The sequence below is a fragment of the Pan troglodytes genome, chromosome 11, assembly GCF_028858775.2.
Source record: "Pan troglodytes isolate AG18354 chromosome 11, NHGRI_mPanTro3-v2.0_pri, whole genome shotgun sequence".
Lineage (NCBI taxonomy): Eukaryota > Metazoa > Chordata > Mammalia > Primates > Hominidae > Pan > Pan troglodytes.
The window spans coordinates 28,182,514-28,197,636 of record NC_072409.2 but is presented as its reverse complement, the minus strand read 5'-3'; the positions used below and the strand labels follow the sequence as shown (position 1 = coordinate 28,197,636).

At 40.8% G+C, this 15,123-nt stretch overlaps 1 long non-coding RNA gene across 2 annotated transcripts in view; it reads left to right on the top strand.

Annotated features, from left to right (window-relative positions):
* LOC134807725 (uncharacterized) overlaps positions 1-15,123 on the top strand; it is a 59,814-nt gene that overhangs the window by 1,389 nt on the left and 43,302 nt on the right. For both annotated transcript variants that reach the window (XR_010148883.1, XR_010148882.1), the window contains exon 2: positions 1,348-1,457. This is a non-coding gene — a long non-coding RNA (uncharacterized LOC134807725). The remainder of the gene's footprint in view (positions 1-1,347; positions 1,458-15,123) is intronic.

Below are 15,123 nucleotides of genomic sequence, written 5' to 3'. Positions count from 1 at the left end.
GACTTTTATCTGTTTGTTGGTGAATTTGCATGGGTGATAACAACAAATCATTGAGTTCCAGGAAGGGGCAATGCAGGCCATCCTCAGCTGGCTTCTCTCCAAAGACCTTCCAAATGTCCAGTGACTCAGTCAAGGAGGTACTCCCTCTCTCCCACCTCCACAGAACCAATGCAGAGTAGATGTGGAGGATGGTACAGTTATAAGGAACTGGGAAGCCAGTCTGGACTCTGCAATTTGACTCCGTTGTCCTCATCCCTACTCTACCACTTCATGACTGGGTAACTCTAGGCAAGTCTAAATAGACTTTTTGTGCCTCAGTTTCCTTATGTGAGAAGTGGGCGTAATAATAGCTTGCGCTATTATAAGGGTTGAGTGAACTAAAATATATGTAAAATGGTTAGAACCATGCCTGGTGTGTAGTGAATGCTACATGAACTATGATTATAGGCTATTAAATGAGTGATGAGATCCATCTGGAATGATGGCAGAGCTAGGGTGGAAGGAGAGACTATAAAACAGGTGTCAGTCTTAAATGAATTAAGTAATGAAGACAGTAGTAATGAACAGTGAGCTCCGTAACATAAGCCTCAAAGGAAAAGGCCTTTTTTTTCCCTGCAAGGAAGAAAGAAAAGTGGGCCGGACCTGGTCCCAAGGAGCAGGTTCCCTGCATTTGTGGCAAGGAGGTGACGTTCTTTAAGGAGAGTGAGGTACAGGGGAATTATTTGGGACTGCCCAGAGAGGAAGGGTTCATTTGTGCAGAGAAATGTAGAGGCTCTGTGTGTTAGTCCGAATTTTCAGTTGCAAGGAGAAATTCTAGCTCAAACTGACGTAAAGCAAAAAGAGAATTAGTAACTCAGATTAGCAAGAACCCCAGGGGCCTAATGATGTCAAAGGGCACCGTCTCTCTTAGTTTCATTCTCAAGTAGGCACTCTATGTAAGAGTGGAGTAGGCAGCTCCAGACTTAGGTTCTTACTAGTTTAGTATCTCTACAGGAAGAGTGTTCCTCTTCCTTGTTCTTGTAAATGTCTGAGAGGCTGACCTTCACTTTCATGGTGGGGAAAGGGATTAGCCTTGCTTGAAGCTTTGCACTAAGAGTAGGGAAAATCCAGGGGGTTACCAGAAAAGGGGAGATTGCTGCCAGACCAGCAAAAATGATATTTTTATGTCACCCAGAAGGGCGGAAACATGTAACAAGGGTGATGGGCCTGCTTCAGGCCTGGGTCAGCTGAGTCCAGCCTCCACATGGGACTGGAGAACTGGGTCAGCTGTCTTTGTTTGTGTCTCAACTCGAATTTGAAGAAAATGCAATTGTAGGATTTCTGAAACAAGTTTTTCTCACATCCCAGGTGTCTCTGAGTGGTTCTTGACCACCTCATTCATCATAGCCAAACGTGCTCGATGATACTGCACATTCCTGGACCACACCCAGACAGACATACAGAATCAGTCTTTTGAGGTAAGGCTTTGTAATCTGCATTTTTAAAAAGCATCTCAGGTGATTGGGTACACTAAGATTTGATGAGCTTTGCCGTGGGACCTTCAGAGGGAGGCCAGCATTAGTTAAGCTTCAAGACTGTGTCTAGCAAGAGAGTTGAGATGGGGACTCAAAAGAGAATGTGGTAAGTGACATAAAATCAGGAGCTCAAAGTACTACAGTAAAAAAAGTGGTAGAAGGAAAAGGAACAAATTAACCTGGGTGGGACAGTCATTAAATGCCAAGCCTAGAGCTGGGCGTGTCTTATCATTCCTCTCAATATCCCTTAGAAGATAGACATTATTTTTCCTATTTTACAGAGAAAGAAATTGAGATTCAAAGAGGTCACCTAGTCATATCCAATGTTCACTAATTCTTATACTCTGTCCATGAAGGGTGGGAAGTATCAGCACAGTTTTCAAGCCCATCCGCATATATTAAGTACCCCTCATTTCACCAGTGAAAAATATCTGACATCCCTTATGCTAATGTGCTGTATATTACAACACATCAAATGTTAACTATTTAGATTGTAAAAACTAATTTATGCATAACTATATCGCACTTTAATTGCCAAGTATTTTAATGTAAATTTCAGATAATATAATAACCCCCGTGAGTAACCTACCCTGCACATCACTGCTCCTTATAGCCCTTAATTTGGTCCAGTGGTCACCCTTGCTGCCCCCTTGAGCCCTTTCACCATGTATCATGGAATCATCTGGATTCAGCAAGCACCACTGTATTCCCAGATGTTTCTTTTGCTTTAACCAAAAGTTTTGCCCCTCTCAGTGTATATCATTGCATGACATACAATGCTCCATGTATGTCACGGCCAGGCGGTAAGGCAAGTGCTTCCCTTTGCTGCATCCAGATTCTTTCTTCTTCCAAAATCCCAGATTTTTAGAAAGAAAAAAAAAAATTTTTTTTGAAAGAGAAAGGAACTTGACCTTTACAGCGTGCCATAAAATTACTTAAAATTTACCAAGGAACTCCTGCAAGAAGACATTAGAGATAATCTTTGCAACCTTGAGGTAGGCAAATATTTCTTAGGCAGAACACAGAAATCACTAGCTATAAATGAAAAAGTTAATAAATTTGGCTTCTCACAACACACACACACAAATATGTGAGGTGATGCATATGTTAATTAGCTTGATTTAGCCATTCTACATTGTATACATATATCAAAATATGTTGTACACCATCAATATATACAAGTTTCACTTGTCAATTAAAAAATAATTTTTTAAAAATGGGGGAAGCTAGCAGTCTTGCATCCCCTGTGAAGGGATGTATGTTCTAGTGGGTATTGTTATAAGTAGTTAGATAGGCATGAGTGAGGCAGGAGAGGGCTCTCCACCCACCCACTAGGAATGTCAGGTGATGGTTGGACAATTATCACACCACCACTCTAAAAACGATAATGTGGCAGCCTACCCAGGGTGCCAGGGAGAGGCCATTTCCTGGTGATCCACAGCTGTTAACATTAAAGTGTTAAATGAATCCAGATGCCCGGGAGAAGAAACTGCCTGGGCATGTGCACTAAGAGACAAAATGGCAAAATAAGACATTCCAGGCAGGCTGTTCCGGAAAAAGGGAAGAAAGTCTCAGATAGGCATGCATATGACTTCCTAAACACGCTGTGTGTGCTCAATTCCCAAGGGTAAGGGGGCAGGCACTAGGCAGGCAGGCAGCCCACCCTGAGGGAAGAATCACGGGAAAGAGGTAAGCCTATAAAATCCTGAGATGAAGTCGAATTCTTCTGAGGAGGCAAGGACGAAGTTGCTGCAGATGTGTACAGATCGCCGCTAATAATTCAGGGTAACTTGGATCTCTTCCACTGGTAACAGAATCATCTCAAGAAAATAAAAATAAATAGAATAAATTATAAAAACTAAAAATCTCTGCTCTTTGAAAACCATTGCTTAAAAATAAATGAAAATGAATAAATAAATTTCTCCCAGTCTGTGACTGGAAGAAAGTATGCTCAATACATACTTCTAACAAAGGACCTACATTCAGAATGTATAGGGATCTGTTACAGCTCAATAATGGGAAGACAAATAAGCAGTAAAAACATGGCAATAGATTTGAACACATACTTCTTAAAAGAAGATATATATCAAGAGGCTGAGGCAGGAGAATCGCTTGAATGCAGGAGGCGGAGGTTGCAGTGAGCCGAGATGGTGCCACTGCACTCCAGCCTGGGACTTTTTCTCAAAAGAAAGAGAAGATATATAAATGACCAGTAAGCACATAAACAGATGGATTGCTCAACATCATTCGTCACCAGCGCAATTCAAATTAAAACCATAATAAGATACCACTATGTGACCTCTAGGCTGGTAAAATTAAAACAAAACAAAACACACACACACAGACACTACCACATGCTGGCAAGATTGTGACTAATTGGAAATAATTCATACTTCACTGGTAGGATTATAAAATTGTACACCCACTTTGAAAAACAGTTTGGCAAGTTTTGTTTTTTGTTTTTGTTTTTAATGAAGTTACACACACATTTACCATATGACCTAGTAATTCCACTTCTAGGCATTTACCCTCCAATAATTAAAACACATGTATATAAGGACTTGCATATGAATGTTGGGAGCAGCTTTATTCATGATAGCTCTAAACTAAAAACAAGCCAAATGTTCACCAACAGGTGAAATAATAATAAATGTGATATGTCCATACAATAGAATACTTCTCAGCAACAAAAAGGAACAAAATGCTTATATACACAAAAACATGAGTAAATATAAAAAGCACCACTGAGTGGAAGAAGCCAGACACTAAAGATTGTACTAACTCATTCCTATGAAGTTCTAGAATAGGTAAGTCTATAGTGACAGAAAGTAAATCAATGGTTTCTTGGTGTTGGGGTGGGAGGATTGCAGTAAGGCACGGGAAACTTTTTGGTGATTACGTAGGTCTGTACATTTTCTACACCTCATGGAAAAATGCACTAAAAAGAGGTACATTTTATTATGGATACAAATAATACCCTCAATAAAGTTTATTTAAACTGTAAAACGTGGTCTTTGAATAATCCTGTCTAGGCACAAAAACCATCTGTAAAGACATTAAAATACATAAAAACATAAAAATATGTAAGGGAACAAAGATAAGTTGAAACATTTCAGCAGAGCTCTAACTTGGGCCACAAAAATTCTAAGCATGGCTAAGTGAAAGTGCATGCAAAAGTTGATAAGCCTTTTATAGCAATGGTAGCCTTCAAATAAGATACAGATATTAAGCATAGACAAGTTAATTGGGTGATCTACCAAACTTACCTTAAATGCTGAGACGTGGAGAACCACTGAGGGAAGCATACAAGTAAAAAGAACTTGGTGTCCTCTTTACAAAGGAGATGGAGCCATCCACATTAATGCTTCAAGAGCTGCACATAACTAAGAAAGGTAGGGTAAGAATCCTCCTTATATGCTAGGATCAGGTAAAATACAGGGATGTCTGCTCTCATTACTTCCACTCAATGTTGTGCTACCAGTTCTCAACAGAGCAACTGGGCAAGAAAAATAAAGGGATCCTAGCGGGGCGCATTGGCTCCTGCCTGTAATCCTAGCACTTTGGGAGGCCGAGGTGGGTGGATCACTTGAAGCCAGGAGTTTGAGACTAGCATGGCCAACATGGTGAAACCCCGTCTCTACTAGAAATACAAAAATTAGCCACGCTTGGTGGCTCGTGCCTGTAGTCCCAGCTACTTGGGAGGCTAAGGCACAAGAATCGCTTGAACCAGGGAGGCGGGAGGTGGAGGTTGTAGTGAGCCAAGATTGCTTTACTGCACTCCAGCCTGGGCGTGTCTAAAAACAAGAAAATAAAATCCGATTAAAAAAAGAAATAAAAGGAATCCAGATTGGAAAAGTACAAGCAAAACTGTCTCCGGTTGCAGATGACATGAGTGAAAGAAGCCAGACACTAAGGATTAAATGAATTCATTCATATGAAGTTCTAGAACAGGCAAGTCTATAGTGACAGAAAGTAAAATCAATGGTTTCTTGGTGTATATAGAAGATCTTAAGGAACTTGAAAACTATTATAACTAATAAACAAGTTCAGTAAGGATGCAGGATATAAACTAAATATATAAAATTAAAAAATAATGACTTTGGTATAAATTTAATAAAGGAAGTACAAGGCTTATACAGCAAAAACTATAAAACGTTGTTGAAAGAAATAAAGAGTTCCTGGGCATGGTGGCTCATCCCTGTAATCCTAGCTTTTTGGGAGGCTGAGGAGAGTGGATTGCTTGAACTCAGGAGTTCGAGACCAGCCTGAGCAACACGGTGAAACTCCGTCTCTACAAAAGCATACAAAAATTAGCCAAGGCTGGGCGCGGTGGCTCATGCCTATAATCCTAGCACTTTGGGAGGCCAAGGTGGGTGGATTGCCTGAGCTCAGGAGCTCGAGACCAGCCTGGGCAACATGGTGAAACCCTGTCTCTACTAAAATACAAAAAATTAGCCGGCGTGGTGGCGTGCGCCTGTAGTCTCAGCTACTCAGGAGGCTGAGGTAGGAGAATTGCTTGAACCTGGGAGGTGGAGGTTGCAGTGAGCCGAGATCGCACCACTGCACTCCAGCCTGGGTGACAGAGTGAGACTCCGAGACTCCGTCTCAAAAAAAAAAAAAAAAAAAAAAAATGCTGAGCATGGTGGTGGGTGCCTGAAGTCCCAGCTACTCAGGAGGCAGAGGTTGCACTGAGCCAAGATTGCACCACTGCACTCCAGCCTGAGACCCTGTGAGAGTAAGACCTTGACTCAAAAAAAAAAAAAAAAAAAAAAAGGAAAAAGAAATTAAAGAGTTAAATAAATGGAAATACATCTCATGTTTATGGACTGGAAGACAATATTGTTAAGATGGCAGTACGCTCCAAGTTGACCTACAGATTCAACATAATTCTTATCAAAAATCTCAGGTGCTTTTGTTTTTTTTTTTTTGCTGAAGTTGACAAGCTGATTGTAAAATTTATATGGAAATGTAAGGGGCACAGAATAGCCAAAAACAATCTTGAAGAAGAACAAAGTTGAAGAACTTACACTTCTTGATTTCAACACTTACTACAAAGCTACAGTAATCAAAACAGTATGGTATTAATGCACAACTATTATGTATCCATAAAAATAAAAACAAACCAACCAAACAAAAAACGGCAGTATGGTACTAGCATAAGACAGACATAATAGAATTGAGAGTCCAGAAATAAACCCATAAATCTATAGTCAATTGACCTTAACAAAGGTACAAGATCATTCAGTGGGGAAAGCAGAGTCTTTTCAACAGATGATGCTAGGACAGCTGTACATAGACATGCAAGAGAATGAAATTGGGTCCTGTCTCACACCAGTAACAGAAATTAACTCAAAATGGATCAAATACATAAAATTAAAACTCTTTAAAAGGAAATACAGGTGTAAATTTTTATGACCTTGGATTAGGCAATGATTTCTTAGATATGACACCAAAAGAACAACCACATAAAAAATAGATAAAATTAGACTTATTCAAAATTTAAAAAAAATTGTGTTTCAAAAGACACCATCAAGAAACTAAAAAGATTGATTCTACTGTAGAAAAGTAAAAAAAAAAAGGGCTGGGCAAGGTGGCTCACGCCTGTAATCCCAGCACTTTGGGAGGCTGAGGCAGGCGGATCACGAGGTCATGAGTTCAAGACCAGCCTGGCCAACATAGTGAATCCCGTCTCTACTAAAAATACCAAAATTAGCTGGGTATGGTGGTGTGCACCTGTAGCAGCTACTTGGGAGCCTGAGGCAGGAGAATCGCTTGAACCCGGTAGGTGGCCGTTGTGGTGAACCAAGATTGTACCACTGCACTCCAGCCTGGGCAACAGAGTGAGACTCGGTCTCAAAAAAAAAAAAAAAAAAAAAGAAGAAGAAGAAAGTGAAAAAACCCGCAGTGTGGGAGAACATATTTATAAGTCATATCCGATAAGGGACTTGCATCTAGAATACATAGAGAACTCTTAGGATTTAACAATAAAAAGATAGCCCATCTTAAAAATAGGCAAAGGATTTGAATAGGCATTTATCCAAAGAAGATATACAAATGGACAATAAGCACATGAAAATAAGGTCAACATTAGGAAAGTGCAAATAAAAACTACAATGAGATCCTGTACATGTACCCTGGAACTTAAAAGTTGAAGGAAAGAAAAAAAAATACAATGAGATATTTTGCACCCACTAAGATGGCTATAATAAAAAATACAGACAATAACAAGTATTGGTAAGGATCTGGAGAAATTAGAGCTCTCATATATCGCTAGTGGGACTGAAGAATGGTGCAGCTCTGTGGAAGAGTTTGATAGTTCCTCGATAAGTTAAACACAGTTACCATATGATCTAACAATTCTGTTCTGTATATATCCAACAAAGTTGAACACACGTATACACAAACACTTGCATGTGAGTGTTCATAGGAGCATTATTCTTAACAGCCTTGAATGAAACAACCCAAATGTTTATTAACTAATGAATGGATAACAAAAGGTCATATATTCATATGATGGAATATTATTCAGCCATAAAGTGGAATAAAGTTCCGACATGTGCCACAACATGATGAACCACACAGAAAAGGCCACATTTGTATGAAATGTCCAGAACAGGCAAATCCAGAGAGTCAGTAAATACATTAGTGGTCCAGAAACCAGGGGACGTGAGAATGGGTAGTGACTAGTAATGGTATGGTTGCAGATTCTTTTTGAGGCCTTGAAAATATTCTAGAATTGGGCCAGGTGTGCCTGTAATCCCAGCACTTTGGGAGCGCTCACGCCTGTAATCCCAGCACTTTGGGAGGCTGAGGCGGGCAGATCATGAGGTCAGGAGTTTGAGACCAGCTCAAACTGGTGAAACCCCATCTTTACTAAAAATACAAAAATACAAAAATTAGCCGGGCTAAAAATACAAAAATTATTAAAATACAAAAACACTAAAAATACAAAAATTAGCTGGGCGGGGTGGCGTACGCCCGTAATCCCAGTTACTCGGGAGGCTGGGCAGGAGAATTGCTTGAACCTGGGAGGCGGAGGTTGCAGTGAGCCGAGATGGCGCCACTGCACTCCAGCCTGGGCGACAGGGTGAGACTCAGTCTCAAAAAAAAAAAAAAAAAAAAAAAATCCTAGAATTGGATAATGGTGATAGTTGCATAACTTTGGGAATATGCTAAAAACTACTGAACTGTTAAAAATAAGGATAAGGATATCTATTCTGCCTTTACCAAATAATCTAATGTAAATAAATATGCTTTGCAAATTGTAATAAAAAAGAGAGAGAGAGAGAGAGAAGAGAGAAGAAAAAGGAAAAAGAAAGAGAAACCTTTCCCGTAGAAGCCAGGTGAGACCAGTTCTTGTAATCATACTTTGGAAACCTTATCACTCCTACAGGAGTGAATACCAGAAGAATATCTTTGCCCAGTACCATTAACAACTGGTCTAAAGCCAGGAGACAGCCTGGCTGTGGTGGGAGGACAACTTGCTTATCTATGTCTACTAACCAGTAAGTGTATATTTCTAATCTGCTCCTTACCCATATGGGTGTTGGTGTTCTGAATCTTTCTGTAGCACTCTATGAACAATGCAATCACGCACGATTATTTTTATGAACAGATAAACTTTATTTTATTTTATTTTTTTTTGAGACAGAGCCTCGCTCTTTTGCCCAGGCAGGACTCCAGTGGCACTATCTCGGCTCACTGCAAGCTCCGCCTCCCAGGTTCACGCCATTCTCCTGCCTCAGCCTCCCTAGTAGCCGGGACTACAGGTGCCCGCCACCGCACCCAGCTAATTTTTTGTATTTTTAGTAGAGACGGGGTTTCACCATGTTAGCCAGGATGGTCTCGATCTCCCGACCTCGTGATCCGCCCGCCTCAGCCTCCCAAAGTGCTGGGATTACAGGCGTGAGCCACCGCGCCCGGCCATGAACAGATAAACTTTAAGGAAAAGAGACTGATCCCAAAAAAGACTTTTTATGTGATTGGATCTTTTAGACATAAACAAATGTAAAAGTGCCATTAAAATGCATGGTTGTCAAGGATGTCTAACCTTAGAACCATTCAAAAATCACTTGACTGCAAAAAAGTCATTAAATGCTCCAAGTACATTCACACATTTTCTCTTTAAAAATTTATTATTATTATTATTTGAGACAGGGTTTTGCTGTGCCGCTCAGGCTGGAGTGCAGTGGTGCAATCTCGGCTCACTGCAACCTCTGCCTCCCGGGCTCAAGCAATCCTCTTACCCTAGCCTCTGGAGTAGCTGGGACCACAGGCACACATCACCATGCCCGGATAATTTTTGTGTTTTTTGTAGAGATGGGATTTCACTATTTGCCTGGGCTGGTCTCAAACTCCTGGGCTTAAGTGATCCTCCTGCCTTGGCCTCTTAAAGTGCTGGGAATATAGGTGTGTGCCACCAAAACTGTGCCTGGCTGACTCAAAATTGTTCTTGATGTTGGCAACTTTGAGGGTACAGTCAAGGTGGCATATGCCAAGATGTAACGTGTTATCACTGGATTTTTATGTTGTATTGGCCTTGAGCTTTTATCATGGTAAATTGGCGTGTTTATAAAGCATATGTTCTATCATAACCCTCCTCCTAAGGAAACAGGGTCAGTGCTTGAATAAGAACCTTTATCAGCAAAGGGAAATAGAAGAGACAACATGATTAAAAAATGTAAGTAACTTTTGCCAGATATGAGGTCCTCTTTGCTTTGCTAATAAATGATGCCTTTACTCCAATAAAGCGCTTGGAAAGCCTAATTCATAAAAAGATGCTATAAATTTATTGAGCTAACAAAAGTGTTTCTGAGAGTTCACAATTGGTGGTTTGCAAAAACACTCTCCAGACCAAAAAATTAGGAAATATTTAATAGGAAATGTAAAGCTGTAATGGCAAAAAGGAAGAACTTTTGATCGATTGAAAGCATTCTGGCTAAAATGACTGTACGAAATCTGATATTATTTGAATTGTGTTTAAACCACCAATTTTGTTCTCCATCATGGCTTAACTTCTATAGTGATCAAACTTGACTGTAGTCAAATAGATAAGAAGCATAAATGCCCTAAAGATAAGGTGTTTAAAGTAAGGAGAGGCCCGGTTCAGTGGCTCACATCTATAAGTAATCTCAGCACTTTGGGAGGCTGAGGTGGGAGGATCATTTGAGCCTAGGAGGGGGAGGTTGCAGTGAGCTGCAACTGGGCCACTGCACTCCAACCTGGGCAACAGAGCAAGATGCTGTATAAACTAACAAACAAATAAATAAAGTAAGGAGAAAGGGAAAAAATCACTTTGGCAATTTTCAATCTTGATTTAGTTCTGGTTTTCTCGTCTTTTGATTTTTGGAAAAAAAAAGTTCAAATGTAAGAGCTTTTATATTGATTCATTGTAAACTTCCAAGTCTGGTAACTTTTAAATAATAAAACCAGAAAATTGGCCGGGCACAGTGGCTTACGCCTGTAATCCCCACACTTTGGGAGGCTGAGGTGGGTGGATCGCCTGAGGTCAGGAGGTCGAGACCAGCTTGGCCAACATGGTGAAACCTCATCTCTACTAAAAATACAAAAATTAGCCGGGTGTGGTGGCGGGCTCCTGTAATCCCTGTAATCTCAGAAGGCTGAGACAGGAGAATCGCTTAAACCTGGGAGGTGGAGGTTGCAGTGAGCTGAGATCATGCCATTGCACTCCAGCCTGGACAACAAGAGCGAAACTCCTTCCCAAAAATAAATAAATAAATAAAACCAGAAAATTAAATTTTTAAAGAATCTAGTTTTGTATGTGGAGTAGTTCCTGGTGGCTCACGGCTGGGCCCTTTGGTCCCGTCCACATGGCCTTTCATCCTCCAGTAGGTTAGACTGAGCTTCTTTTCAGGGCAGTGTCTGAAGAGGGTGAGAATGGAAGCTACAAGCTTTCTTGGGGTCTAGATTTGTAAGTCCTACAATATTACTTCTGTTGTACCTACTGGTCAGAAAAATTCACAAGGCCTATCCAGTTTCAAGGGATGGGGAAATAGACCACATCTCTTTATTCAAGAAGTATCACAGTTATGTTGCAAAGGCGCTGACCTATAAATATTAGATGAATCACTGGGACCATCTTTGTAAGCAATCTACTCTAGTCCTTATTTTCATGGCTCAGGAGACAGCTCTAGCCATAAAGCCCATGTTCTAAGCATCAGGATGGGGGAAGAGAAAAGGAGGGCATTCCCTCTATCTTTAGGGATATGTCCCAGTGGTTGCACATATTATATCCCTATCATTGATTAAAACTTAAAGGCCAGGCGCAGTGGCTCACGCCTGTAATCCCAACACTTTGGGAGGCCAAGGCGGGCAGATCATGAGGTCAGGAGTTCAAGACCAGCCTGGCGACACAGTGAAACCCCGTCTCTACTAAAAATACAAAAATTACCCGGGTGTGGTGGCATGCACCTGTAGTCCCAGCTACTTGGGAGGCTGAGGTCAAAGAGTCGCTTGAACCTGGGAGATGGAGTTGCAATGAGCTGAGACCACACCATTGCACTCCAGCCTGGGCGACAGAGTGAGACTCCATCTCAAACAAACAAACAAAGACTTAATTACATGGCCACATCAAGCTACAAGAGGCTGGGAAATATAATCTTTGTTCTAGATAGCCAAGTGCCCAGGTAAAAAGCATGAGTTCTGTGTACTGCAGAAAAAGAAGACTGGATTTTGGTGGGGCAAAAACCAATAGTATCTGCCAGACATAATACATGAATATATTGTACTAATTCAACTCCAAAAAATATTTTCACCTAATCCACATTTCTTAATTTCAAATTCCACTACTACTGCCCTGAGTCAGACTGGAACTGCCTTTGCAAAAATTATGACAGTGAGAGAAATCTAACATAACTGACTTAATCTTGCTTCTAACCTCAGAAGATAACTGCCCTTGCTCATTCCTGGGCGTAGGCCAAGCTAACTATGGGAGGAATTTAGTTTATAGTTTAACCTTAAAGCAAGGATGATAATAGCTGCTTCCCGAAACTATTCCCCTCCTTGTTTGGGGACCAAAACCACCTTTGTAAAACTAATAGAGTCCACAAAATTAGAATTTTGGGAGGGGCCTGAATTCTGTAACACCTATGCATAGTTAAATGATAACTAGTCATGGTTTCCTAATGTGCTTACTGCTCAGGAGTCATGTAGCTGGTGTTCAAAAGATTTAAAACTTCCCTACTTGCCCCTATAAATAACGTCACTCTTGTAAAACCCAAGACTGGTGTTGGAGATATTTTTCAGACTTCGCATTCTGATGGAACAAATGATACCACCTGTCTGGTCACCCCCACCTAGGAATGAACTCAGTGCCTATGATTTCATTCCTGCCCCAGCCAAACAACATTTCCCATTTCCTAACCTTCTACCCGCCAATCTATCCTTAAAAACCCTAGCCTCTGAGCTCTCAGGAAGGCGGATTTGGGAAACCTCACCTGTCCTCCTGCTCAGCTGCCTTGTGATAATTAAATTCTTTCTCTGCTATCTCAGTGTATTGGCTTTATCTGTGCAGTGGGCAAGAAGAACCTATTGGGCTTTAACATTACTTCATCTCTTACCTGCACCACAGCCATACTCTCGTAACTCATCTCCCTTCTACTATGTTTGATCCCCTATAAGCCTTTCTTTACACAACTATATGAAAATCTTCATATGTCACTCCTCTACTTGAAACCTTTCAATGTTTTTTTCATTGGCTCTGAATGAAACTAATACTTACCATGGCCACAAGACCATGTATGATCTGGTCTCCATCTATCCCATGAACTCATCTCATTCTGCTTTCCACCTGCACTCACTGTATCTCCAGGCACAACAGGCTTCCCTCAGGTCATCTCTCCAAGCACTTTCCCCCTTTGGGGGCTTTATAAGAGGTAAGTGATCACACTCCAGCCTCCTTTCATGAGTTTGGAATCAACTAGGAAGAAAACACAAGGGTCAGACTGACAGAGATAAAAATATCAGCTTTATTCTTAAAAGCACTGGGTTGGAGAACAAGTTTAGATGTGCAGCTATAATCAGACCTTCTTGGGAGCCAACATTTTCTTGTAGAAATACAAGGACTGAGGCATAGAGTTTCATCTCTATTTACTTCAGGCCTTTTTCTGTTTGTTTGTTTGTTTGTTTTTTGATTTCACAAACTACTACTTTGTGTAATAGTAAAAAGGGTTGTTTTATGGTACCAGGCACGTTGTTAACACAATTATTTTTTTAAATTCTTTTTAAGACAGAGTCTCGCTCTGTCACCCAAGCTGGAGTGCAGTGGCATGATCACAGCTCACTGCAAACTCCACTTCCCAGGTTCAAGTGATCCTCCCACCTCAGCCTCCCAAGTAGCTGGGATTATAGGCGTGCACCACCACGCCTAGCTAATTTTTGTATTTTTGGTAGAGATGGGGTTTTGCCATGCTGGCCAGGCTGGTCTTGAACTCCTGACCTCAAGTGATCCACCTGCCTCAGCCTCCCAAAGTGCTGGGATTACAGGCATGAGCCACCGTGCCTCGCCTTGTTAACACAATTCTTAAACAATTGTGAAGACACCAAGATTTTTCTCTCCTTCAATATCACCTTTGCAAATTATAGGATATTTATCACTTTTGTAATTTACAAAAAAATGTAGTGTTATTCACATTTAGTCATTTTTTCAAGACATACATTTTGAAATTGTCAGCTTCTCTGGAGAAATATGATTAACCAAAACATAATCTAGCACTGCCCCTCCCTCCCAAGAAAAATAAACAAACCAGCAGGTCAATTTAATCCTACATTGAGGGTGTGGTTTTGTGAAATAACACTTGTTGAACATTAGTATCTAAATTATTCATAGAACTCAAACAGATATGTTTAGCTTTTAACCATTCCTCCTTCAAAACAAACCATGAGCTCTTAGTGGAAAATATGATTTGACCACAAAAAACTTAAATATGAAGCAAAAAATGAACTTCAAGGTGAATGAATTCAAAGGTAATTTGTCTTATAAACACTCTGATTTTGGAACAAATCATGCCCTTTAGGAAAGACAAAAACAATGAAGCTACTCCTTTTGGTAAAGCTTCCAGGCTGCTTGGGAAGCAAATACGAGAATACTACCTTAGAACAGAATCCTGTTGTACCGAGTGCTCTTCCCTACCTGCTCCTTGCACATTGCTATCCCCACTATGACCATGCGGGTCTCTAGGGCAAGTAGGAGTATTTCCTTTTGCAGGGAAGGAGACAGAGACACTCATGTGAAGTGATTGCCTGAAATTATGTGCTACCTTAGCAGGAGATCCTAAATGAGACGGCCTAATCGTCATCCAGCAGTCTAAGGCCTTGGCCCTGAGCCTGGCTGTGACCATTCATTCTGGACAGCCTCATCCTTACACGTGGGGGAAAGCCAGTGGTATCAGTTAGAACTCTCTTTTTCCAAGACCAGAAACCAAACTGACCTAGAAAAGGGGATTTCAAAAAGGGGATTACTGTCTGGCTTCAGTGATGGCTTGATGAAGTGGGTCATGTTACCAAGACCTAGTCTTTCTTTTGTCTTTTTGTTCTACATTCTCTGATTTGTCTTGTTTTCAGCCAAGCTTCTTCATTGTGGTAGCAGTTT